This window comes from Chenopodium album, chromosome 18, assembly GCF_948465745.1.
Source record: "Chenopodium album chromosome 18, dcCheAlbu1.1, whole genome shotgun sequence".
NCBI classification, from domain to species: domain Eukaryota; kingdom Viridiplantae; phylum Streptophyta; class Magnoliopsida; order Caryophyllales; family Amaranthaceae; genus Chenopodium; species Chenopodium album.
In genome coordinates, this window is record NC_137851.1 from 44,951,878 (window position 1) to 44,976,923 (window position 25,046).

General features: G+C 35.8%; 2 long non-coding RNA genes and 2 pseudogenes across 6 annotated transcripts; 1 reads left to right on the forward strand and 3 right to left on the reverse strand.

Annotated features, from left to right (window-relative positions):
• The first annotated feature begins 490 nt into the window (after positions 1 to 490).
• Positions 491 to 5,676, forward strand: LOC145592439 (E3 ubiquitin-protein ligase CIP8 pseudogene; annotated as a pseudogene). 4 transcript variants are annotated; one of them, XR_014102417.1, is made up of 2 exons: positions 491 to 1,774; positions 4,920 to 5,676. The product of XR_014102417.1 is annotated as an E3 ubiquitin-protein ligase CIP8 pseudogene, transcript variant X4 (transcript). The 4 variants fall into 4 exon arrangements; XR_014102415.1 differs by having other exon boundaries at positions 4,923 to 5,676; XR_014102416.1 differs by having other exon boundaries at positions 491 to 1,762.
• A 263-nt stretch (positions 5,677 to 5,939) lies between these two features.
• On the reverse strand, positions 5,940 to 8,163 carry LOC145592440 (uncharacterized). Its single transcript, XR_014102418.1, has 3 exons — positions 8,074 to 8,163; positions 7,108 to 7,165; positions 5,940 to 6,603 (listed from the first exon to the last, which is right to left on the reverse strand). It is a non-coding gene; the product is annotated as an uncharacterized LOC145592440 (long non-coding RNA).
• Positions 8,164 to 9,705: 1,542 nt separating this feature from the next.
• On the reverse strand, positions 9,706 to 10,653 carry LOC145592441 (uncharacterized). Its single transcript, XR_014102419.1, has 3 exons — positions 10,526 to 10,653; positions 10,097 to 10,209; positions 9,706 to 9,986 (listed from the first exon to the last, which is right to left on the reverse strand). It is a non-coding gene; the product is annotated as an uncharacterized LOC145592441 (long non-coding RNA).
• A 317-nt stretch (positions 10,654 to 10,970) lies between these two features.
• On the reverse strand, positions 10,971 to 14,204 carry LOC145592201 (uncharacterized; annotated as a pseudogene).
• Between the last annotated feature and the right edge of the window lie 10,842 nt (positions 14,205 to 25,046).

A 25,046-nucleotide genomic window follows, 5' to 3' on the forward strand; every position in this document is an offset into this window, starting at 1 on the left:
CAGAATTCGGTAAGGGGGCCGGTGGCAGGAACTGTTGGATTCTGGAATTTGGGTTTTTAATTTTTTTTTTTTTAAATTTTTTTGACCCATCATAGGCTCACACGTATCTAGTAACTTATAATAACAAGTTAGATGACCGGTTGAGACTATTAAAAGTGGAAGAGGTATAAAAGTCGGATAATTAAAAAATAATCAAAAGTAAAATTATTTTAAATAGATAAGACAATAGTCCGATTATTCTGAGCAATTTTTCCTAAAATTATTAGTCCCGAATTTAATACGAATACTTTGGGTAAAACAAGATGATAAGCAAACCAGTAAGCCTGTTTGTTACAATCAAAGTCTCTTTCGGATAACAATCAAACGCTAGTAACTAGGGGTCCCTTTATTACCACACCCACTGCGAAACACGAGATAACCTCTCCAGATAATTAAACTTCCTTAAATCTTAAAAAAAAAAAAATAAAAAAAATAACAATTAAAAAAAAATTTGTGGAGGAAAGTCCAAATCCCTTGTACCAATAACCAATCTCATTTCCACCCTTCACCCACCTCTTCCTTCTATCTCTCTCCTTTTTCTTTCTCTCTCTCCTCAACCCCATCAATGGCCGCCGAATCTCCTTCACCGCCGCCGTCGTCCCCTCCACCGGAGGCGATGACGGCGGCGCAGTACTGGTGCTACCACTGCGACAAACGAGTCTCCGTCGAATCTCTTCCTGGTCAACCCGATGACGTCATTTGCAACGAGTGTAAGTTCGGCTTTGTCGAGTCTATTCCTACCACATCTTCTACCACCAACGCCGCCGCCATTCTCTCTCCTCCTTCTGACCACATGGACGAAGGTACCCTCGGAAATCAGTTTCTTCAGGTTCTCCGCCTCCTTGCTCAGGTGGCGCGTGAAGACGACGCGCCACCGCCTCCACCGCCGCCTCCTCAGCCTAGACCACTCAACCCCGCTGATCCGTCTCCGGCCGATGAGTCTGACTTCCTACGCATCGAAATCGACGGCTGGGATGAAGACGAAGAAAGCAACAACCGCAACGTTAATCGCGAAGATGATGAGGATGATGATGAGGAGGAGGAGGACGATGATGATGATGATGAGGATGTGCGGAGTGTTGAGATCGAAGGACAGTCTGACGATGATGAAGAGGAGAGAGAAGAAGACATTCGGCGGCGGCGGAGAGATGTTCTCCGTCTTCGACTCCGCGATTTCGCTAATCGTGCTCGAAGCGAAGGGAGAAACAGGATCTTAGATTGGGCGGAAATTCTGATGGGATTAGAGGATAATTCAATTGAATTTCGCTTCGAAATGCCGGAGACTACAGATCGGTATATCGGACATCCGTTAGATTATGTCGATGAGGCCGAGTACGAGGCGTTGTTGCAGAATTTGGCGGATGCAGAGGGGAGGAGAGGGGCGCCACCAGCGGCGAAATCAGCAGTGGAGTGTTTGAAAGTAGTGGAGATCAAGACGGTGGATGAGAGTTATGTGTGTGCTATTTGCAAAGATGGAGTTAATGTCGGGGAGTTTGTCAAGGAGATGCCTTGTGGACATGGATATCATGGCGATTGCATTGTGCCGTGGCTCGAGGCGAGGAATTCGTGTCCGGTGTGTCGGTTCGAGTTGCCCACGGATGATGCTGAGTATGAGGAAGATAGGAAGAAGAGATTTCCCGCATTTCCTGGTAGTTCATCAGGGTCTGCTGGTGGGAATTCAGTTTGAATTGAATTAAATGGAAGAAGAGAAAGAAAGATAGAGGTGAACTTCTTGGTAAATTAGCTCTCTCCATTTTGTTAATCCCTTTTGGATTGTAGTATTTCTTCGTGTTGTTTTCTTTCTTTGTTTTTGTAATTGTATGAAACATGTTTTATGCTTTGATTTAAATGTTTGTCAATGTATATACGTTCTTTATCTTTATGATCATAGTATTTTGTTTCTTGTATGGTTTAACTTGTGGAGAATTAGGCTTTGTATTTATCTATAATAATCAATAAAGAAAGTAAAACTTGCTCACTATGTTGTTTGTGCATTGTTATGGGTCCAAATTTGCTCCATTCACATTCAAAGAAGTTTAAAATTTAAGTCTTTGATTGTTGGTTGTTTAGTTTTGCTTTTAAGCATTGTTCGTCACATATTGATGATGGTGATCAATTGCTTTGCTAGTATGTTGTTTGATGTGTGACTGAAATTTGGAAAGCAAGTATATTTTGATATTGAGTTTGGATTCCAGTCTCGGAACTTGGTTGCATATATGTTACCTGAAGGCCATAACCTGATTTGAAGGCATATAAGTTCCTCTGTGCACACATGAACTTATTGTTGGATAGATTGTTATTTGTACTTAATACCTGATATTGGAACTTACTTGATCAAACATTATTAAGGGTGAAAAAATGTGGAATAGTTCTGTGTTTATAGTTTTAGTTTGGAAAGCTGGAGTTTCTCTAGTTGAGGCTGTTTATGTCACCTCAATCAATCATCGGTGCCAGCTGAGATTTCATAGTTTCTGTTAAGAGCTGTGCTGCCATCTCAGAATTCGAACTTTGAACCTGTTCAAGTACTGATTGATGTGTTGTAGGTGATTTTTCAGAGTAAATTTGGGCTATTTTAAACATGTGATGGCTTTGAGAAACAAGGTTGGACTGAGTTGGATAGATTTTCTAGCTTTTTGTCTAGGTGCTTATGTGAGAGAGGTGTTAGACAAGGAAGGGGGAGTAGACTTTATTTAAGGAGAAAATGCTTGCTTTGCATGTTTGAACACGAGGCAGTTATGAGATGGTTAATAATGAGGGTTGTACTAACATGGTGTGTTGATTATGTCCAGACGTTCTATATTTTTTGGGGACTAGCTTTGACTGCTAAGATTTCTTTTCTTTTACCAGGGGTGGGGGGAGGGATTGCTTTAAGGCAGGCACTGAGGTGATTTGTGCAATACTATCATTAACTAACCTGTATATATCCCACTGAGGTAAGGTCTCAGCAAGTCTAGATGTTCGCTGCCTTTACTCCTAATCAATCAACACTGGAAAAAAGTGAGCCTAGGTGCTGAAGCTCAAGGTGATTTGGGTTAAGTACTTATATGACTCTTTTTAACAGGCGAAGCTAGGCACTGCCGCACTGGCAGCCTGTTTTCACTCACACTCTAATTTTGGGGATCTCTCCTTGCTTTGATGAGGCATGAGCCTGCCCTCTGTGTCTGGGCTTTAGGACTCCTGTGCCTTGTGCTTCTTGAGCCTTTTCATATTGGTTGAAAACTTTTAGCGTCTTTTTTCAAAAGAATTGTAAGTTTTTTGGAGTTTGTGGGTACTTTTTTTTCCTCGGGGCACACATTCAAAAGCTAAGGGGATATAAAAGGCATGAAGGCTCTTGTGCCATCTTTACCTTCTTTATATCTTTTTATTGTAAGAGACCATGGCCTTCAGAAAATGATTCATGGAGTCATGTTATTCCTCATACTTGTTTCTTGTTCTCTATGAATTTTCTGTATCCTGTTACTACTTGTTGGATGGAAATAGGGTCTCAGGCCTCCCTAAGCTCATAAGTGATTAATCATTCATATTGCATATATTTTTGTAGCCCTGGTCCCTGGATTTTTTGAGCAAATTATCCAAGGCCGTCATCAGTCTCAGCACATATTTGAGTTGGTTGTTTCTTGTTTCAACTTTTAACTCCTGCTTTACTCTGCAGAATTAAATGTTTGCTACTTGGCCTCACTGTGAATTATTTGATAAATGGCTAGATTTATAAGTCAACTTTTTGGTTTGAGTTATTTTTTTGCTCCCCTGAATAGATTTGTCATTGATCTGCTGGGTTTTATTCCTTGTTATCAATATCATGGGTCTGCACCTAAAAAATAAAAGTGTATTTTGTGAGTTCTGATTTCTGAGGCGTTGATGACTTTCATATGCTTGTCATTGCGTTTGTTGCAAATATAATGTCACCAGCTGAAATTTTAGAACTTAAATAATTGGCATTGAATATCATGGGTCTGCACCTAAAAAATAAAAATGTATTTTGTGAGTTCTGACTTCTGAGGCGTTGATGACTTTCATATGCTTGTGTCATTGCGTTTGTTGCAAATATAATGTCACCAGCTGAAATTTTAGAACTTAAATAATTGGCATTGAATATGAATCCTGTTTGTCACATATTTGCATACGTCAATTGCAAAGGCTTGAATCTTCCTCCTGATCTTTTAAAAATATTTTTATTGTAGTACATTCCTTTGGTATATATTTACCTAATAGGTGGTTCTATTATATTCATGAAAATGCCTCTCTTTAGCAAGTTGTGTTTACAGTTATTGCTCATAAACTACAGAACTTTATCATTGATACAAAGCTTATTGAGCAGCTATGTAGCGTTTCATGCATTGCAGCCTGAAGTGCATATAAATACATTCTTTATGGGATGGTTTGTTTCACACATTAGATTTACTAATTACTTACCCACAAAGGCCACAATTACTGATTATTGTTTTTTTAAAATCTGATTTGTAATCGAATATCAGATACTGTCTGGGACTTGGTTGCCATTGATTTTGTACAGATTGAGGGCTCGATAATACCCCCCCCCCCCCTTCTCTCTCTTAAGTGCCCTGAGGGCATGCTATTTTTTTAAATTACACCTTTTCTTTTTGTATATTGTTTAATCTCTTTTCCTATACTTCTTGTTAGGAAGTATATCTATTTCTTTTCTTTTCTTTTCCTTTTTTTTTTTTTAACTGTGTCGAAAATAACTGAAGTAGGTGCTGTTTCAAGATTTTTTTTTCAAAAGTAGTTCTAGCAATAGTTTTTGTAATGGTAAAATTTATTTTGTGAAGTGGGTAATGCCATAATGTATTCCCTGTGCTCTCTTAATAGTTTTACACTTAATGCTGGTTGTAAAGACTGCTGAAATTTGAAATTTTATTCAGCAGTTTATTCAAAGATGTATTGAATTGGTGATTTCAATCAGCAACAGTGTATGAGGCGAACATAATAAAGCAAACACCAATTGAAGCGGCCTTTCTATTTTGAGTGTCTTCTCAACAGGTCCAAAGTTTCTGGCAAGGTATGCCTTCTGGTTGATTGGCAATATAAATAAAGCAGCTGAAGAATCCCATTTGGTCATAATCTTCCCTTGTATAATTGATATTGTAACAGATTTGACATACGGAGTATTTTTTTTTCTTTTCCTTTTCCCCTTCCCCTTCTTCGCACCCCACCTCCCTTTCCCCCACCCAGCTTTTCTCAGTTTGGAGCATCAGAAGTTTAGTCTTGGATGGTGCCATGTTTAGGTTCTTTTGAGCCCTTTGTATATTTTTAGAATCTGTCATTTTTTTTAAAACTTTTGTACTTGCATCTGTGGTTTGAAGCTCAACTCATGTCGCATCACTGATGCATAGAAGTTTCAACATAGGAGTTGTCACTCATGTCAGTTGTCGTAGTCGAGGGGCATTACACACTGTTCAATTGAGCTGTGACTTATGAGATGAGAAACAAAATTTGTATCACAGTGCATTGGCTATTATGCAATCTGCATCTGCAGCATTTGGGAAATTGTCAGTTTCAGTGTTTTTTGTGACTGATTCCTGACTAGTGTCCCCGTATCGGATCTTGTATTGGAAATTGACATTCTCCAGGAAAGCAGCGCTCATGCTTTTTTAGGAAATATATGCACAGTTTGTTTGATCCAATGTGTTATACTGTTATGTGTTGTATGGTGGCCCCTTTCACTAAATCTGAGGAAAGACTCACATGGAGTGTGCTGTTTCTCCTAAAATAACGACGAGTTAACACATGTACGCTCTACTACTATCAGAATTATCAGTATACGGATAACATACGGAAGTATTTGCTCAACTTCCCAATAAATCCTTTGTTTTTAGGATTTCTTTTTGTTTTTGATTTTGAACCTTGATGCAAATGTTTTACGGTTTACCACTACTATCTAATTACGATTATTACTCTTTCAAAAAAAAAAAAAAAAACAGTTATTATTAGTAACATATTACGGAGTATTAATACTCCGTATGATACTTTTAAATCAATTACTTAGTCAAGTCAAACAAAAATAACTTCCAACTATCTTCTTATTTGAGAACAAATCCATTGTTTGAATAGATGCAACATCTTAATTAGGAATAACTTTTATTAACGGAAGGAGTAAATTAATTTATCGAAAATAAGTTTAAAAAAAAGTAACTTTTATCATTTATAAATTTAGCCGTGTCAAATTGTCATTAAAAAAAAAAAAAATAATCCTGTCAAAAAATAAAAACATCTCACACGTGAACTAAGACCTAATTAGCTAAGTGATTTATAAGCAATAAATAATGTGTATTCATTTAATCAAAAAAAAAAAGTGTTCATAATGATTATCATTTTATTGTAGTAATAATAATTAAAAAAAAAAAATTACAAACTGAATGCTACAGCAATAATTTTCCCACATGAATGCGTAGGACTTTTTTTTTTTTTTTGTTAAGGGAAAAGATTTCTATACATTTTACGTGTACAATACCATCCAAAATTGTATACACAGTCTATCAGATTGAGCTTGTGGAATTGAGACTATGAGAGCATATTCCATCCGATTAGTCCACCGATTAGAACAAACTGCAAAACATGGACGAAATCATGTATCATATAATAAGGGTCTGTTCATATTTACTTAATTTCAGTTTAGCTCCAATCAGTTCAATTCAGTTCAGCTCTAATCAGTTCAGTTCAGTTCAGCTCCAATCAGTTCAGTTCAGTTCAGCTCCTAATTTCCCTCTCTCATAAAATATTCAGTTCACTTCAGTTCAGCTCCAATCAGTTCAGTTTAGTTCAGCTCAACTCTAATCAGTTCAGTTCAGCTCAATTCAGTAAATGTGAACAGATCCTAAGACTCTTATTATCGTTATTGTCATAAGAAAAGAGTGCTTAGAAATTTGGTAAACATGCATATTATAGGTATTTTCTACATAAAGAACATTACTGTACTGTAGGTTCAATCAATTTGTTTGTGGATGTGTGTGTCTGCTGTGCGTGTGCGTGTGCGTGTGCGTGTGTGTTTTCCTGCAGTGGTATCCTCTAAATTATATGCACGATGAAAAGAGCTGAGAAAGGCTAACTGACCTTCATCAAAGGCATCTTTTCCATGAGAATGGATGGCCAACCAAAATATGGCATAATCCTGTTGTATTGAAAATTTGTTTAGCAATATTGAAACTTCGTACATCATAAAACTATAAAAGAAAGGAGCATTGAAAATGCATTGCTTTTAGTATGAGGGAGGGGCTTTGAGTACTAGACCCTCGTTAAAGGCGACTGTGCAAGATGCACTCTGGAATATTGAAGCTTTTGAAGGTGGCTTAAAAATTAGTCAATCAAAACACACCTCAGATTGTTAAAGATAAAAAAAAGGAATACTTAGAAGCACATTTACATAAGGTTCATATCAATGAAACGATTCAATTCATCAGGATAAACAATTAGGATTGTTTCCAAATGATTTTGCGCTTCTAAGCCATGATTGATTAGTAAAGTAGAACACCTAACTATCTAGTTATATATTCAGTTCAATATACCAAGGTCATTCTGTACCAGTAATCCTACATTCCTATGTCAAAAATAACATAAGTATAAATTTTTTAAACAGATCACACACATAAGACACCTACCCTTAATGATGAATTTGATCAACTATCGATTTAAAATTATCCAGAAAGAGTCCAACTATCTAGGATAGGGGCTTTCCATTCATGCAGCAACAGAGCAGCCAATGAAAATAATGGAAGAAATTACTAAGAGTACAAAAGGACAAGTATGTAGCTTGTATTAATGAGATTATTTTACTAGAGTGGTTTGGTTCTTCCTTTATTGAATCAACAAACTTATTCTCTAATGATATAACAGAATTAGTTTGCGGATTTAAAGAGGTAAGGATTGAGGGACAAGAAAATTTGTTAAGAGTAAAGTGAACTATGGAGGGAGATAAAAGGTAAATCAAGGGAAAGTTTCAACCAATGAAAAGACGAAAACAAAGATTCCAGGAACACATAAAAGCTTAATTATGCAATATAAGATTACATGTACACTTACCCTATCACTCTTCCAATTATATCATGATCTTCAAGCCATAGTTGGCCATCTGCATATAGCCCCCCATAACGGTCATCTACCGGATTAGCATCCCCTGAAACATCATGCACACATCAGTAGTGTAATTGTGTAAAACTGGGAAGGATAAACTACACATTGCTATTAGAATTAAGAACATTACATATCATTATAAACACAAGCTACTGCACATTTGGCCAACTTTTGGGTTACACTATTACACATATACACTCCCTATTCGGCTATTCCTTAGAGCTTAAATTTTTTTTTTTTTAGCAGGCACAAAATTAGTAGTGAGACCAAGACAGATCATCAAGCAATGCAGAAAAGGATTAACCATTTTCTTCTCAGCCTGCAGTAAGGTTAGAATCACAGTTCTCATATCTCTTTTAGTAGTCGATCATCTAGTCCACATGCCATCCTATGTGCATATCCAATCGTAACACTGCCTTTATTACTAGTTTTCCGGCTATTGCAGATCCCAAATATCGTCTTGTTAATGTCCAATTAACTGCCCCTAAATGATCCCTTGACGTGACTCCAAAACAAATGGCGTTGTTGAGGTTTAATTCAAAAACTAGTTGGTCCAGTACTCGAATGCACCCTTGTGCTTCATGACATTTTCTTTTGTTGCTCCCAAGCCTTCATATATTGCACTGACATACAGGAAGCCCTATGTACTAGAGTCTGTTTTTATATCTCAAATAATCCTACATAAGCATTAACAGTAATACTACGTATTTAACATTTACCTTTTGTTAACAGAATGAATTTGTTGGGAGCTTTCTGCCTTTGGACCTGCACAAAGAGCACAATACATAAGAAAAGTTGAGCAACATTATATTAATTAGATGAAAATTATCACAAGGCATGAATAGTGTAGGATTTTCATTAAACTTTCAAGGAAGATCGATTTGACAGAGATTAATAAGAGTTGGAAATTCCCAACTAAACCTTTCAAGAAAGCTACTTAAAGTTGCGATCAATAAGAGACTTATCCCTAAAATAGTAAGCTAGAAACTTAGAAAGATGTTTCTTACCTTTATTACACGATGAACAATAGGGATTTCCTTACCCTGAAATAACAAATGCAAATAAAGAGAAGTTAAGCAGAGATTTCGATTGAAAGAGATGGAGTAAATGGGATCAAACCATAAGTAGCAAATAAATTTTAAACCGGCATGTCATTGACAATAACCTCTATACCAATATGTCACCTATGTGCTAGCTTTTATACCAATGTGGTTATTTGGCTAACTTTTATAACCGGTATATTGTATTATTGGTAAAAAAAAAAAAAAACCAGTATATTGTAGTACTCCCTCTGTCCCCAAAACTTCTACTCTTTTAGCCTAATTTTAGTCTCAAAATGATCAATCCATTTGCATTAAAATACCCACCAATTTACAACAATATTTGTGCAAAATTAGCTTCTCCATATAAAATTTTGTTTTTTCATATATTTTTAATATTTTATCTCTCTACTTTTTTACAAACCCCATGTAAATTTATCTTTCCAATATGTTTTTATTTCTTTTTATTTAAGTTTCTTAATAACCGTGAAATCAACCCAAAATGGTCGAAGTTTTGGGGACGGAGGGAGTACTAAACAACAAATTCCCAATGCAAATGAAAAGAAATCATTAAAAAAAAAAGTCTTGTTAATGTCCAATTAATTGCCTCTTATTAATAAATGAAAAACTAAATAATAATCTCCTGTGTCTAAAGTCAAGATATATTAACATCAAGAAAAGTCCAATAAATAATAATAAAAAAAAAAAAAAAAACAAAACAAAAAAGCAAAAAAAGGAAGAACAGACCTCAATTTTGAACAATACAATTTATCCCGTTTGAATAGGACGGCTCTTTATGGTACTAAGGAACAATAAATCACCCTACACAATAATATAATACGAGTACTTTTAATCATCAAAAGAAAAATAAAATTATTAATTGAAACTTGTATTAATTATTAAAATAAAAATTATTGAAAAAGAAGGCGGACCTTTCGAATTCCAGGTTCCATGCTTCCGCTAATAACAACACTAACAGGGTATTTAGTTCCGGTTACCAGAACTAACAACTGCCATACCATCAACGCCGATGTAGTAAATAAACCTGTCAATACCATCAATTTTCTTTAATATAATTAGGAAATACTTCCCTATCTTATGCTAAGACAACGCATTTGACCCAAAAAGCTGAAATAGGGTAAGTAAAATAAGACAGATTGAATAGCAAATCTAGCAGTAAGCCTAAACATACAGTGTTAGCACTTAGCAGCGTGAACTAAGAGTTCTACGTCATATTGAATTGACAATTAGTAGTATGTGTATTTACACCTTTAAGCAACAAATAAACGATATAATGAGCATGTATTGAATTGACAATTAGCGGGTGCAACTAAGATATCAAATACGGATTGAAAAATCACCTAATTTTATGAATTCACTTGCCGCACCTCTCGACGGAATTGAGCGGTGTGATTGTTTAACGTAATCCAACATTTTTCTTTTTCTTTTTTTTTTTTCTTCGAACAAGAATGACCGAGGGACGAAAATAATCGGGTTACAGAATCAATAATAAATAATACAAGGAAGGCGCCTAATTTTAAATGATGGAGTGCTGCTTTCGTATTGGTTGATGTTGTGTCTCTTTCCTACATGGCAGCTCTTTATTGGTATGCTGAGGACCAGGGCCGTCTTAATCATTTTGGGGGCCCTGTTCTAAACTTAGAAATTGGGCCCTAAAATTTTTTTTAAACGAAATTATCATATAACAACATATTAAAAAGAAGCCAAAAAACACAAAGTACTTTATTTAAATTGTAAATAATATGATTAATATCAAAATACAATCTTAATTATTAAAAGATCAAACTATTTAAACAGAGCTATTCTTCTAGCATTTCTTGAAGCAAATTCATCAACCATATCTTCATATTCCACCTTCTCCAAAAGATCATTTTCAATTGCTAACAACGCCAATCCATTAAGCCTTTCTTGTAACATGGTAGACCGCAAATAAGATTTCAACAACTTCAATTTTGAAAAACTTGTTTCTGCAGAAGCAACTGTCACAGGAATAGTCAATAAGATCCTATAAGCAATACTAGCATTCGGAAAACAATCTACATCATTCAAAAAAGATAATATATCAATAGCTCCCATCTTTTTTGTTGGCATTGATGGAAAAATATCTCTTAATAGCTTAAACTCCACATAGAGTTCATTTCCATCAATATCAGATTGCCCATTATGTCTTAATGCTTGCTCAAAATGACTACAACATGACTTCAAAGATGCATCATCTAATGATTCTAACTTTTCAGAAGTAAACATGAAACCAAATATACTTTCATACTCTTGATATTGCTCAAATCTTTTATTAAGAGAAACAATAGCCTGATCAACAAGGATAAGAAAATAGTTTACTCTAAAAGATTCTTCCCCTGATAACTCAACAGAAGGGGTATCTAAATTCTCATCAAATTGTTTTTTTCTTTTAATAACACGCCTTTGAGGAAATATTGGATCGATATTCAATTCGATAGCAATTTCTTTAGCATCATTCAAGGCACTATAAAATCCAGCATCTCTATACTTTTCAAAATATGAAATCAACTCCTTTATTTTTTCCATAGCAACATCAATAACCATATCATTTGATTGCAAAAGCTTGCTAACCATATTAATTGCAGACAATATCTCAAACCATATAATAATTGACATTAAAAACTGAAAATCACCTAGCTCATTTCTTGCCAAAGATTTAGCTTCACTACTTAGTTTAGAATCAAGGGGATCATTCTCTGACACTTCAAGTAAAGCTTCTCTAAAATCTGACATTTGACATTTTATAGCTCTGACACTATCTATATGACTCTCCCAACGAATGGATGACAATGATTTCGGAGTTAACACTTTTACATTATCTTTCAAAATTTGCCATCTCTTAGTAGAATTAGCAAAAATGGTATATATGCGTTGTATAACTCCAAAAAAATCCTTAGCTTTATTTCAAGAGTAAGCCATATCACACAATGTTAAATTAAGACTATGACAACCACAAGGAGTATAAAAGGCTCTTGGATTTATATCTAAAAGTTTCTTTTGTACACCTTGATGTTTTCCTTTCATATTTGATCCATTGTCATATCCTTGTCCCCGTACATCAAATATGTCAAGACCAAGATTTTTCAATTCTTTTTGTATAACATCAAAAAGCCCCTGACCAGTTGTATCATTCACATTTAAGAATCCTAAAAAAGATTCTTCAACAGTAACTGAATATCTAGAGACATCCACATATCTTATTATTAAAGACATTTGCTCTTGGTGACTAATATCAGGAGTACAATCAAGTATCACTGAGAAATACTTTGCTCGCTTGATTTTTTTTAAGATTTCATTTTTAATTGCAGAAGCAAGCAAAATTATTAACTCGTTTTGGATGTTATGCCCAAGGTAATGAAAGTGTAAATTATCATTTGTGATACATCTAACATGCTCTTGGATAATTGGATCAAACTCTGCTAACATTTCAATCAAGCCCAAAAAATTGCCATTGCTATTTTGATATAATTTCTCGTTAGAACCACGAAAGGCCAAACTATGTTTAGCAAGGAATTTCACAATTGAAACAATTCTTTTTAAAACATTTTTCCAGTGATCCTTTTCCTTCTCAATTAGTCTTTGAGTCGTTTTATCAATAGTTTCATTCTTTTTGAGCCTTAGACGCAACTCATACCAAGTTGTCATATTCTTAACATGTTCAATACCGGTTTCATGCTCTTTAAGTCTTTCACCAATATGTGACCAATCACTAAAACCATCATTAGTTAATTGACCTCTACCAATTCCTTTTTTGAAAATTTTACAACAAAAACAAAATACTCTATCAAGTTCTTTTGAATAAACAAGCCAATCTCGATCACATTTCTCTCCATTAGATAAAACTCTAGTATATAAATTAGCCATAAAGCGTCTAGAAAATTTATCTTTAGGACCCTTTACAATAGAATGGTCTCTTTTAGGGCCTTTCGTCACTACTAAATCAATCATTTTCGATTCAAGAGCATCCCAATTTCTTGGATCAAATATATCAAAAGAGTAATCAAATTGGGTTGGTTGCTCTTCATTATTATTACCATTTTCATCAGTATCATGCTCTTCATCATCATCCAAATTATTCAAATTATCATTTTCAGTGGGCACATCAAAATCAACACTATTAACATTCTCAGTAAGAACATTTTCAGGAATTTCAGCATTAACATCATCAACATTCTCAGGAATTTCAGCATTAACATCATCAACATTCTCAGGAATTTCAGCATTAACATCATCAACATCTTGATTTTCAACAGAAATTTGTGGTTCTTTTATTAGAAATTTGTGAAGGGATCCTCTTAGAGATTGAGTTAACTCTTCATTTTTTTTCTTTTTCATACGTTTATCATGACCACAGACATACTTTCTTTTGGGAGGCATAATTAAAATATAAAAATAAAATTTTAACAGTACTTTTTTTTGAAGACAAAAAAAAAAAAAAAAAATTGCAAAAAACAAACAATCTGATAATCGAACAAACAATACTAATTATACAATCAAAATTAACAGTACTTACTAAATACTAAATACTAACAATCAAACAATACAATTAATCTAATAAATACTAATTAAACAAACAATCAAACAACTCACCCAAAAAACAATAAATTATACAATTAATCTAATAATTAAAATTGCAAAAGGATAGAAACAACCTGATAATTGATCCACTTGCCATTGATATATGATAATTTAGTAATTTTTGTGCTATTGTGGATACACAACCGCAAGGACAGCAACGAACTCGCACAACCGATTGCCGATTCACGATTTGCCGCAACCCCCTTGGCTTTGAATCTCTGATCTTCTTGTTAACCAATTTCTTAATTGTTTTTTTATTTGTTAAATGTAATTTGAGTACGAAGAACACAAGTAATTGAAAAAGATTGAAGATTGAAATGGAATTTATAAGGGGTAAAAAATTTTACCGTTTGATAAACGAAAATTAAGGGGTTTAATTGTGGAATACACGAAATTAATATCTCCATTGAAAGCAATTCGAGATTTGAGGAAAAATTCTTCATACCCGTTGTAATTTTTTTGAAACCAAAATGTCAAATTTGGAAAGTTAAAAATTTGGGGGTAAAACAATAAAATTAAATGACAAAATAGGAAGGATTCAAAGAATCAAAGAAAGGAAATTAAAGAAAATTTCAGAAATTTTGGGAAGTTGGGGCTATTTTGATGGAGCTAATTACCAAGGAAGGAGATGAAGAATCTAGAGAAGTGGGGAGTAAATGGAGGAAGTGAGGAACAGCTGTATTCACGTGAGGAGTATGAGTTGCTGACTTTTTCTTTTCTTTTTTTTTTTTTTAACTTAAAGCTTGGACTCCAAAATTTTGGGCCCTCCCAATTTGGGGGCCCTGTGCTAAGGGCCTGTTTGCACAGGTCCTTAGCCGGGCCTGCTGAGGACTTTTGACGGTGTTAGACTTTGAGGGCTTCCAAAGGAAGGTTTGATATGTACGTGTTTATACATATCAGGGGGAATTTTAGACAATTCACCTCGAATTTGAAAAATCCTACTCAGCAGCCCCGTTTTGCATACTGAACTCCCGTTTTGTACCTTTTGAATTTTTTAATGCTGACCCCTTGTCTTCTCTATTCCCCCTCTCTCCTATTTCCTCTCTCCTCATTTTAAAGTAGTAGCTTCTCTCTCCTCTTGAATCTCTTCTTCTTCCCTCCCTTGTTCTCCATTAATCTGAGGTTTTCGAAACTACCAATCTGCATTATAAGTTAAAAATAATTAATTTTGAAGGCGTTTTCCGACTGCGGTTTGAATATAAGTTTATATTCGTCGGCGTTGGATGGTGTTATCCCGGAGTGGCGAATTGTTGATTGTCGTTGCGGTGAAGCCTTAAATTGTTAAAAACAAGGTTAGCTCCTCTGATTGTTTTAAGTTTGTTTGTAGTCTTTCTAGAATTCTGCAAATTGGGTTTATATGTGTCGCGAAGTTAGGGTTCTTACTGTAAATGGTTTAAGAATGTTGGAATTCGTATCCTATTCAATGTTTTTGGTGGTTATTGTTTGCATAAATTATTAGGGTTTTGTTTAGAAAGTTGGATTTTGAATAATTTGTAGATGTGGGGGTTAATAAACTTCGAAATTGAATAGAGAGTTTGTGAATTAAGGGTATGATCATGTTTTTTGATTTATTTGTGTATTATAATTGTTTATCGAATCGTGTATTATAATTGTGTATTATTGTTTAATTGTTAGTAAATTTGTGTAATTATTTAGTTTCGTTGTTTAATTATCGAAAATTTCTGGGAAAAATTGTCGAATTTTAATGTTTAGTTGTTAATAGGTCGAATTGGTTATTATAATGTTTTTCTGTGTATATTTTTAATTCAATCTGGATACTAAAACTGAAAGGGGTTGAGTTATTTGTGTTGGGTGTCATGATTTAGTGATGAATATTATTTATATTATGTTTTTTAGTCAAAGAAGAAAGGAGGATGAGGAAGGCAGTAGTACGATCAAATGGTTGGAAGAAGGGAATGGTGAGGTTTCTTTATGGGCTTTTGAATTATGTAATTCATATGTGAAATATTTAAAGTTTTAATCTTTGTTTGTTTAAATATGGTGCTGTGAAGGGTCCTTCAAAGTGTAATACTGCTGTGAATGCTGTGAAGAGGCCTCGTGGTAAGGCTCCTGTTGAAAAGGGTTGGAAGGCTGTAAAGGGTCCTGTAGGAAAAGGTCCTAGTAAATTCCAGTTGGATAGGAAAGTGAAGGGTAAAGGAAGGGTGGAAGATAGTGCGTATGATGAAGACTATGAAGAGGATGATGAAGATTACGAAGTTGAGGAAGATGATGGTGTGTATGAGGAAGAAGGACAGTCAGTTAGTAGTGGTGATTTTATGGAGAACATGATGATGGAGTACATGAAGTTGAAATCCAGGAAGAGGAAAGGGAAAGTGGAAAAAAGTGTGTACAAGAAGCGAAAGGTATGATACTTTTGTATTTCTTTAGTAAGTGTAACTTGTTGTGTATATTTTATTTATTGACTTGTGGTTATTGTTGGTGTTTGTGTGTGAAAGGTACCAAAACTTGAAGGACATAAAGTGTTGTCTAAAGGGGAGGTTCTGAAGACTCACCATGAAAATGTTGGCAAGGTAAAGGAATTAAGACCTTGATTCTGTGAAACTTGAAGGGTATTATTGTTGTTGATGTTGTGTGAAGTCATTTTCATTTGGATTATTGGGTTGGTTTAATTGTGTTGTCTTCCTAAAAAATTGTTTTAGACATTTGAACAGTATCCCAATATTGTATGCCGTGTAGAATCCTTCTGTGATTATGTGAAGTTGTTTGATCCGCGGAGGAAAGGATTGGTACAGCAAATGGGGTTTGGTGGATTGCTTGAGTTGGATATGAAAAATATCCCTCGGCAGTTCTGCTATTGGCTTATGGCCAGAGTACTTGAAGATGGGACAATGGTGTTCGGAGAAGGTGAAATTTTGCCCTTGTGTGCTAGTCAAGTGAGAGCTGTGTTAGGTATTCCTATGGGTTCGAGACCCGTGCCAATGGACATAAGTGATGATGAAGAAAAGATAATGTTGGTGAAATCCTTGTATGATTCGTATGGTGTAGGGACGAAGAATGAAACTATTTCTTTGAAAATGGTCTCTGGGGTTTTGTGCCCTGTTGATAGTGAGAACAACCCTTTTCCTCTACTGACATAAACTGGTGAAGAGGAGTTTATGATAGCATTCTTGATTGTGGTCCCTGGCAAACTTTTATGCACAACGACAAACTCGTCAAATTTGGCTTCCTCTCTAATTCCCTCTTTGACAGTGGCAACAAAAGCTAGTGAATATGATTGGTGTACATTCACTATGAATTGGCTTTGTGACTCTGCGCACCGTTTCCAAGCAAAGTTTTTACGTGATGGTTTTAGGTCTGGATCTGGAGATAGCTTTCTTTTTGTTATGGTGAGTTAGTGGTGTTTGTGTAAAAGTAATTAATTATATTTTTTATGTTGTTGCTGCCTGTTGAGTTGAGTTAACACAACTGATGTTGTTTTGTAGATATTTTATCTAGATCACCTGCATAGGAGACCCTTGCAATGGGGTGTGTTTCCTAGGGTGAAGGTTTGGATTGATGGAAGACAAGATCAACCCTAATGAATATGGAAAGCTGTTGGTAAAGTGTTACCTTATTTTTTAACAGAAGTGAAATTGTTGGTGTATTATATTTTTTTGTAGCTCAATCACTTGTATTTTGTGTAGGCCTTAGACATAGCTTATGGGGAGGTGCATCCTCTTGATCCAAGGGATGATGAGTGCTTGCGGGGACCTGTATCTGCAGGTACTCAGGTGGATAAGGTTGATAATGTTGTGGTTGAAGTGATGGATAAGGTAAAAGTTTATTAAAATGTATGTTGTGGTTGACCTGGTGAATTCTGCTGCTGTTGTAACCCTATTTGGTTGTATGTTGTAGGTTATTGAGAAGTTGACCCCAAGGTTGGAGACCTTTGTTGAGGGTGTGGTAGGAAGAGCATTCAGTGCCTTTGTCTCGAAGATGAGTAACATGGGTAATTTTACCGCTACTGATGATTTATGTTCAACCCATAGCCACTTAGCTACGGGGAGTACCGGTCCAATACCTCAAAATCGAGCCCCAATGGAAAAAGTAGTAGGAGTTGTGTTCACGGCCGATAATATGGTGGTGGAGGAAGAACCCAGGCCTTGTAAGATAAGTGTGTTGGAGAAGAGGCTGTTGAACTTTGTTCGTGGCTGGAAGGAATTGAAGAATGAAAATGCGTACGTACAAATTGGTTGAGGCTACAATATTTATGTTTGATATGCCTATTTTTTAATGTGTGGTTAAGTGGTTGAAATTGGTTAATTTTGCAGTCCTGGTCCTTGTTTAATTGAGTGTGATGGGATGGATGCATCCCAAAGGGATTGTTACCGTGTACTCTCCCCGAGGTGCCGGGTTGGTAACCAGTATGTGAGGATGGCTTCCGTCCTCTATACCAAAACCTGGGCAAAGCACCACACTATGAAGAGGATAATGTTGGATCCTTCATACTCGGTGAGGAATATGTTAGATTAGTGATTTAGTTTTGGTCTGTGTTTGGTAAGTGACATTGGTTCTTTTTTTCTAGCATTTTGTCATTCCAGGCAAAGATGATTTGAAGGGTTTGGGCCAAAAATATGCAAAGTTCTTCCTAAGCTTTCAACTACAGCAAATTCAAAGTGTAAGTTGTTTGGGGCTTGTGTGTAGGTAGTGTGGTATTTTTGTGGGTTGTTAACTGTTCTTGTTTGTGGGTCTGAATTCTTTTTATGTTACAGGTATTTGTCCCTGTTCTAGATACTTCTGAAAAAGATGTTGAACATTGGTATTGCCTTGCTTTAGATTTGAAAGCTCACCAGATTTGGATGATTGATTCTCTGTATGATGATGCTTACTTAATGCATGAGAAAATTGTTAATAGGCTGGTAATGGTTGTGTTTGGCCTGAAGTAAATAGTGAAATGGAACCCTTGTTGTAACTTGTGTATATAACTTGTGTTTATTATAATTGATTACAGATTGAGGCGTTAGGGGAGTTGTTTAACATCTCTGATCCCACTTGGGAGGAGGGAACTATTTCTACCTAGGTGCGGAAGTCTGTTACTGCAGTACAATCTGACACGTATGTAATGGAACTCATTCCTTTTCTCGTATTATTTCAGTAGTTTTGGATTCTTGTCTACTAACTAATTTTGGGTGAAACTATTAGGTGCTCGTGTGGTGCGATTATGTTAGCAGCGATCAAGCACTGTGCTCGCAGTTTTGATGTTCCCTTTCAAATGGTGCGCTGGAAAATAGTATTTTTGCTTATGGTATGTACTCTATTAGCCATTTTTAAGGGAAAGTGCTGTTGTTTTTACAGGAGAAGATTCACAGCTTGAGGCAGAACTTATTTCTGCATGATGTGAACAACTATCACAACCAGGTGAAGGACCGATTAGAGGATGTTTTGCCAAAAGAACGCCGAGGGAGTAGAAGGGGTGGTTCTCAGATGACTTGCTAGGTTATTTGCAGTTTGCAACTAAAGACTTATTTCTGCAGTTTATTAGAATATTTTAATTTGTGGTTTTTGCTAGATACATTGTGGTGGGGTGTCCATGTGTTTCCCATGGTTTTGATGAAGTTCGCTATTTAATTTAGAAGTAGTATTGGCACCCAACTGGAACATTGTTTACCATTAATTTAGAAGTAGGTACAACTTCTTACTAATCTTTCAATTTAGAAGTACTATAATAACCCTTACATTGTTGGTTGTTCCATTACTTTGTTGCTCATTACAAAATGGGCTTACATAATTAGCATTTATCAGAACTCGAAGCTTGATTCAGATGTCCATCCAAAACCTTCAGTTGAAGTATCAGTCTGTGTGTTGGTTTCAAACAGATATTGTGCATGCTGGAGGCGATTAACATACTCAGTGGGAAAATCGCTGTATTGAATTGGCTGACCTGTATTAATAGACAAGTTATCATTTTCCTCAATTCCATTTTCTGCAAGCATTGTCCTTCTAAACCAGATTAGTTGATCCCTATCATTCTCCATACTCTTAAGAGGATCTTCCTTAGAGTATTGTAGCCATGTCCAAGTTACCTTGATGTCACCCTCTCTTGGTGTGGTGAATTTTTTCCCAAGTATCGCAATTCCCCATTCCTGTCCTTTGCCCACAGCTTCATCAACCTCTAGCCACCAGTCTTCTAGATAAGCAAAAAACTCAAAAAACTTTTTCAGGTACATGTGGTATGTAGGGAACGCATAACACTCTGCTAATGATCTTCTTAGAGTGCGCAAGTTGAAGCACACTGCAATCTTTGCCACATCTACCAAATAATACATGAAACAATACGCTTCTTTGCGAAAGTACCTCGCCTTCCCTACTTTGAACAACGTCAAGAATGGGTAATCAGGGTGGAAGTCAATTCCCTTAACAGGTTCATGTAATCCCCCTCTAGCAATGGTTGCCAACTGATGGCTGAACATCAATTCCTTGCTACGCCTGGGCATATAAATATCCCGAATGATGCCGTTGGGATCTTGATATCCAGCGTTCTTCAGTTTTCGTACTCTTCGCAGAAGCCTCTTTCGTCTTCTTTCAGCTTGTCTAATATCTGTTGAATAATTTTAATACATTCACTTGTAAAGACAATGCAATCACAAATATTATTTCAACTTAAATCACTCACAACTTGTCTAGCACTTGATGAACAAGTTTAACACATTCAGCGCAACTTTTCCTAGCTCAGTAAATGAAGCGCTACATTCTAGCGCAACAATTCCTAAGCTCAGTGAATGAAGCCAACCTGTAGCGCTACTCGGTCTAACCCCACTGACTTAAGACAACCTTTTTCAGCGCTACTTTTCCTTACCCCAGTCAATTAAGACAACCTTTCATCGCAACTTATTCTTATCCCAGTGAATAAAGACCACCCCAGTGAATTAAGACAACCCTGAGCCCTACTTTCCCTTACCCCGGTTAATTAAGACAACCTTTTAGCGGTACTGATCCTTACCACCCCAGTCAATAAGGACAACCTTAAAGCGGTACTTTAACCAGATAAAGGTCGAAGCTTTTTAAAATTTACTACCCAAAAAAGATTTATACACATGAAGAACCATATATAAAAAGATAAACATAAACGAAGGCTACAAAACAGCACTAATATAATGCAAATTAAAATGCCAAATTAGTAAATTACAGTTTACCTCTATTTGCCATGACAATGGAGCAGCAGAAGGGAGCCAAAGAGATAGGGAGAAGTGGTTGTTTGTGTTACAATGTTACGTCTTATTATGCAGTGCAACCCCAAAACTCTTATAGTACAATTTAGCTGTAACATAAATGAGTCCTACCTTCCTTAAATTGTTCAATATCTTATGTTAGAAATGTGTTTCGCCCAACACCACATTGTACTCTCTTAGCAGTTCTTTTGTCTTATCAGTCAGTAACTTTGCTTCTAAAGTTGAACAAAAGTTCTTTCCTAGTTGTACCTACTATCACCCATTATATCTCATAAGTACAAATCTTCTGATATATGAGGATTTCATGGGATTTTTTTCCTTCCCCATGTATGTATTTTGTGGTTGGGTTATAATTGGATTTTAAAATCATCCAAGTAATTGGATTTTAAAATCATCCAAATAATCCTTCTTATCATTTTTATCCCCCCCTTGACAGTAGCTCATACAATAGCTTTTAGTTTCTATAAACACCATGTCAAGGTCTGAAAACTTGACCACCAGAGCTTGGGGAAGGCCCCTTGAACCGCACCCAACAACACCCGTCATGTACTTTACCCCTTTCACCGCTACAACCACTCCAGAACTTGATTTCAACTCCACCCCGTACTTTGCAAACGACCACTATTACAAACAAGGAATTGCCATGCCTCCTGCCTTCCTTCGTGATCAGCTTTCCACTTCCCTTGATTTCATGACAACCACATACATTCCAAAAAGTGTGATGGAAATTTCTGAAGACAACGTCCGCCCTGCTTACTATCCAGACTGTCTGACTTGGATGGTTATCTCCACAAGGGGGTGAGTGCATTTGCTAAATGGATTTGCAGTAATTCAAGGTCAAATGGCTTCATACCCAAAGAAATAGTCCCGATTTTTGATTTGAAGCCTGAGGTTGATCTCCACAACCTTCCTCTGTACACTCTCCCTACAAAGGAAAGGCACATTTTCATCGGAGCTTCAAATGCAGCAATTCATGTGATGGAGGTCCAAGGGAAGGTAAAGTTCATACATCTAAATGTATTTTCTTGTGTTACTGACAAAATGAAGGTGAAGTACCACAGGGTTTCCATTTGGGGTTCTGATAGTGAAATTGATGATGGTGCTCCTCAATATTTGCATACTGGGTCAGCTATTGTTGTATGGAACGCACGGAATGTCCACAGACCATCATTTGTGGAGACGTTCTATGAGATTTTCCAATACTATGCTCCTATCGTTGTTGTGGTCACGGAAGCTAGGTTTGACCAATCTATACTTGAGTTTGTGAAGTTTGAGCTTAGGGGCGTCTACAATGTGGAAGGGTTTGGTGGCCAGAATGGGTACAGTGAGGTGTTGCTCATTTGGGATGTGAAAGATCTGTACCCATGGGTAACGAAGAGGGGAAATTCATATTTCGGGCATCAACTTGGAGTTGATATTGAGGTAATCATTTGGTAAAATTTACTCAACAACATTCGTGTATTAGTACTTTAAATTGTATATTATAATTGTAATCATACCTATGTAAATTCATATGTTATTATTAATGTGTTGAAATGGTTTGGAAATTGTAGTCATTGAGGAGGGTTAACTCAAGTCAACATGATAGTCAACTGGAAAGTGATCCTGGAAGTGATCCTGATGACCCTACTATCCACGACTGGAATGATCACCTTACCCCACTGGCACCACAGTTACCCTTCATTGAAGATGACGAACCCGTGGTGAACCTGGGCAACCCAACCACTCATGACTGGAATGATCATCTCACCCCATGATGGTCTTAGTTATGTTACATCCTTTTGTGTTGTGTTGTTCTTTGATGACACGGCTATTGTCAGGCCATGGGTGTTTCATTTTGTTTCGGCTATTAAGACTTTATTTATGTGCTTTTGTAATTTTATCTAGTAAGACTTAAGTATTTGTACTTAAAACTTTAGTATTTTATTAGTATTGTTAATGATTATGTGTGAACTCATCCTCTATGCTTGCCTCTTATTCAATCTATTTATCATAATGCTCTCCGTGTGCAAAATTAATATTTAACCCACACATAACAAAATTAGCCGAGTAATACATATAACATCATTAAAACAAGTAGTAATGGTCAGAAACACGGACCAATTCAGTGCACTACAATATTAATACTAAACGACGATGGTACTACAACCATGACAATGTCGTAGGAGAACACTACTTATTTAAATTGAAATTGGACCACGATCGACACCACGGCAACAATAACAATAATTTTGATTATTTTCCAACCGAAACGCTCAAGATCATCCATCCTTTGCCAAAGTAAACCAACTGCGTTGTCATTCCTGTTGCGGATGAAATCAACCTCATTTGCCCACTGCCAGAAATTGCAAGCTCTACACTTGTAGTAAGGCCGGAGAGGATTTGCTTCCGAATGAGAAATGCGGAACTCGGCTATTGATTGGCCCCCACAGTTGCATTTCTTCGCAGCTACCCATGTAATGTCCGAGTTCGTGGTTTCAAACCTCCTAAGCCTAGAAGTAGATGAAATGGAGTGTGAGTGTGATGACATTGTATGGTGTTTCTGATTTTTAGTACTCTGAATTTGCAAAACCCTTCTAAATTTAAAGGGCTGATAAAATGCAACTTTAGCCAGCAAAAATGGGCGGGAAAGGTGTACCGAAATGCCCGCCTACAATTTCGTATAAAATATTTCGCGTAAAAAACCCAGTGGTACGTTTAAAGTCTCAGTAGTACTTTTAAAAGTAGGAAGTATGATAGGTTACGGTAACAGAAATTAGCATTGAAAACAATTACACATCATTATATATCACAGCTGAACAGTTTTAGAAAATTTTGGTAAATATTTTGTTCCAGTTGTACTCATAATTGTGGTGGTTCCCTTGGTAGATCCTACCACACACTGAGTGAAACAAATATTGTTCCAGCTGACGTAATTTTGTACAACTGGTAACAACAAATTTTTGTAATTAAAGAGTTACTAATTTAACAACTTAAAGATGGGCCAATTAGTATTAGTCACTAATTTGGGACCACAAGTTTGATTTCAAACATAATTTCTAGATTTAAATTATGATTATAATAACCACGGTAACATTGCTTCAAAACCTTAAGGAAGATTCCCTTATGAAGTCATTGGTGAGTTCTAGTGATTCCATTATACATACATAACATGGATGACAAACCAACGTTGGTAATTGTAAATTGGACTACGTACGTTAAAATCTCATTTGGTGTAGGAGTTTTTACATTGTTATAATGTAACAATCATACCACATGACCTCCAAGTAATAAAATAAAACCTTATCAATTTGTGATGTACACGTTGTAGTACCCTAGACAGTGTTAACATAATATAAAACAAATCCAGTTAAAGGTAAAAATTATTTTAAACTGGACTTTTTGGTTTGTCAGTGGTAGTTTTTATGTTCCAGTGTAATTTAGTAAATTAAGGTACTAACCCATAAACCCTAAACCCATGGTTGTATGAAACCCATAAACCCGAAACCCTAAAGCGTAACCCTAAAACATAAAAGTAATAATAGTACCCTAAAGACAGTTAACGGTACCCTTGTAGTATATAGTTGAACTTTCAACTACTGGCCTTAATATGAGTATAGTGTTATACGTTAATGTTACAGTAATGCTAAATAAGGACCAGCTGCACATGGCTGAAATGAAGAGAAGACTATCAAATTGAAGGAAAACCGATTTGTTACCTAAGAATGGGTTATATGGAACAAGATAAATACAAAATAAGATTGACTTGAGTAATATAATTGAATTGTTATTATAATTAAGAAGTAATAATAATTAACTTATTAGTATACCAAGGAAAAAGTGTGAATGACTTAACATGAATCACTTAATATGAAAAACAACATAGTATCTTGGTTTCTTTGTAAGACATTTGGAGCCGTGTAATTCTTAAAAATAACAAATATGATTACATTTTAACCTGTGATTTTATGAGCATAAGTAAATTATGGGATTATATTGTGTGGTCTAATTCACGTTTAAATCCACGTAAGTTTATAATCCCCCCTATAAGTTTATACAAAATAATACCATTATAAGACATTATCACATAAGTATAAACCATCGAGCCTCAAAT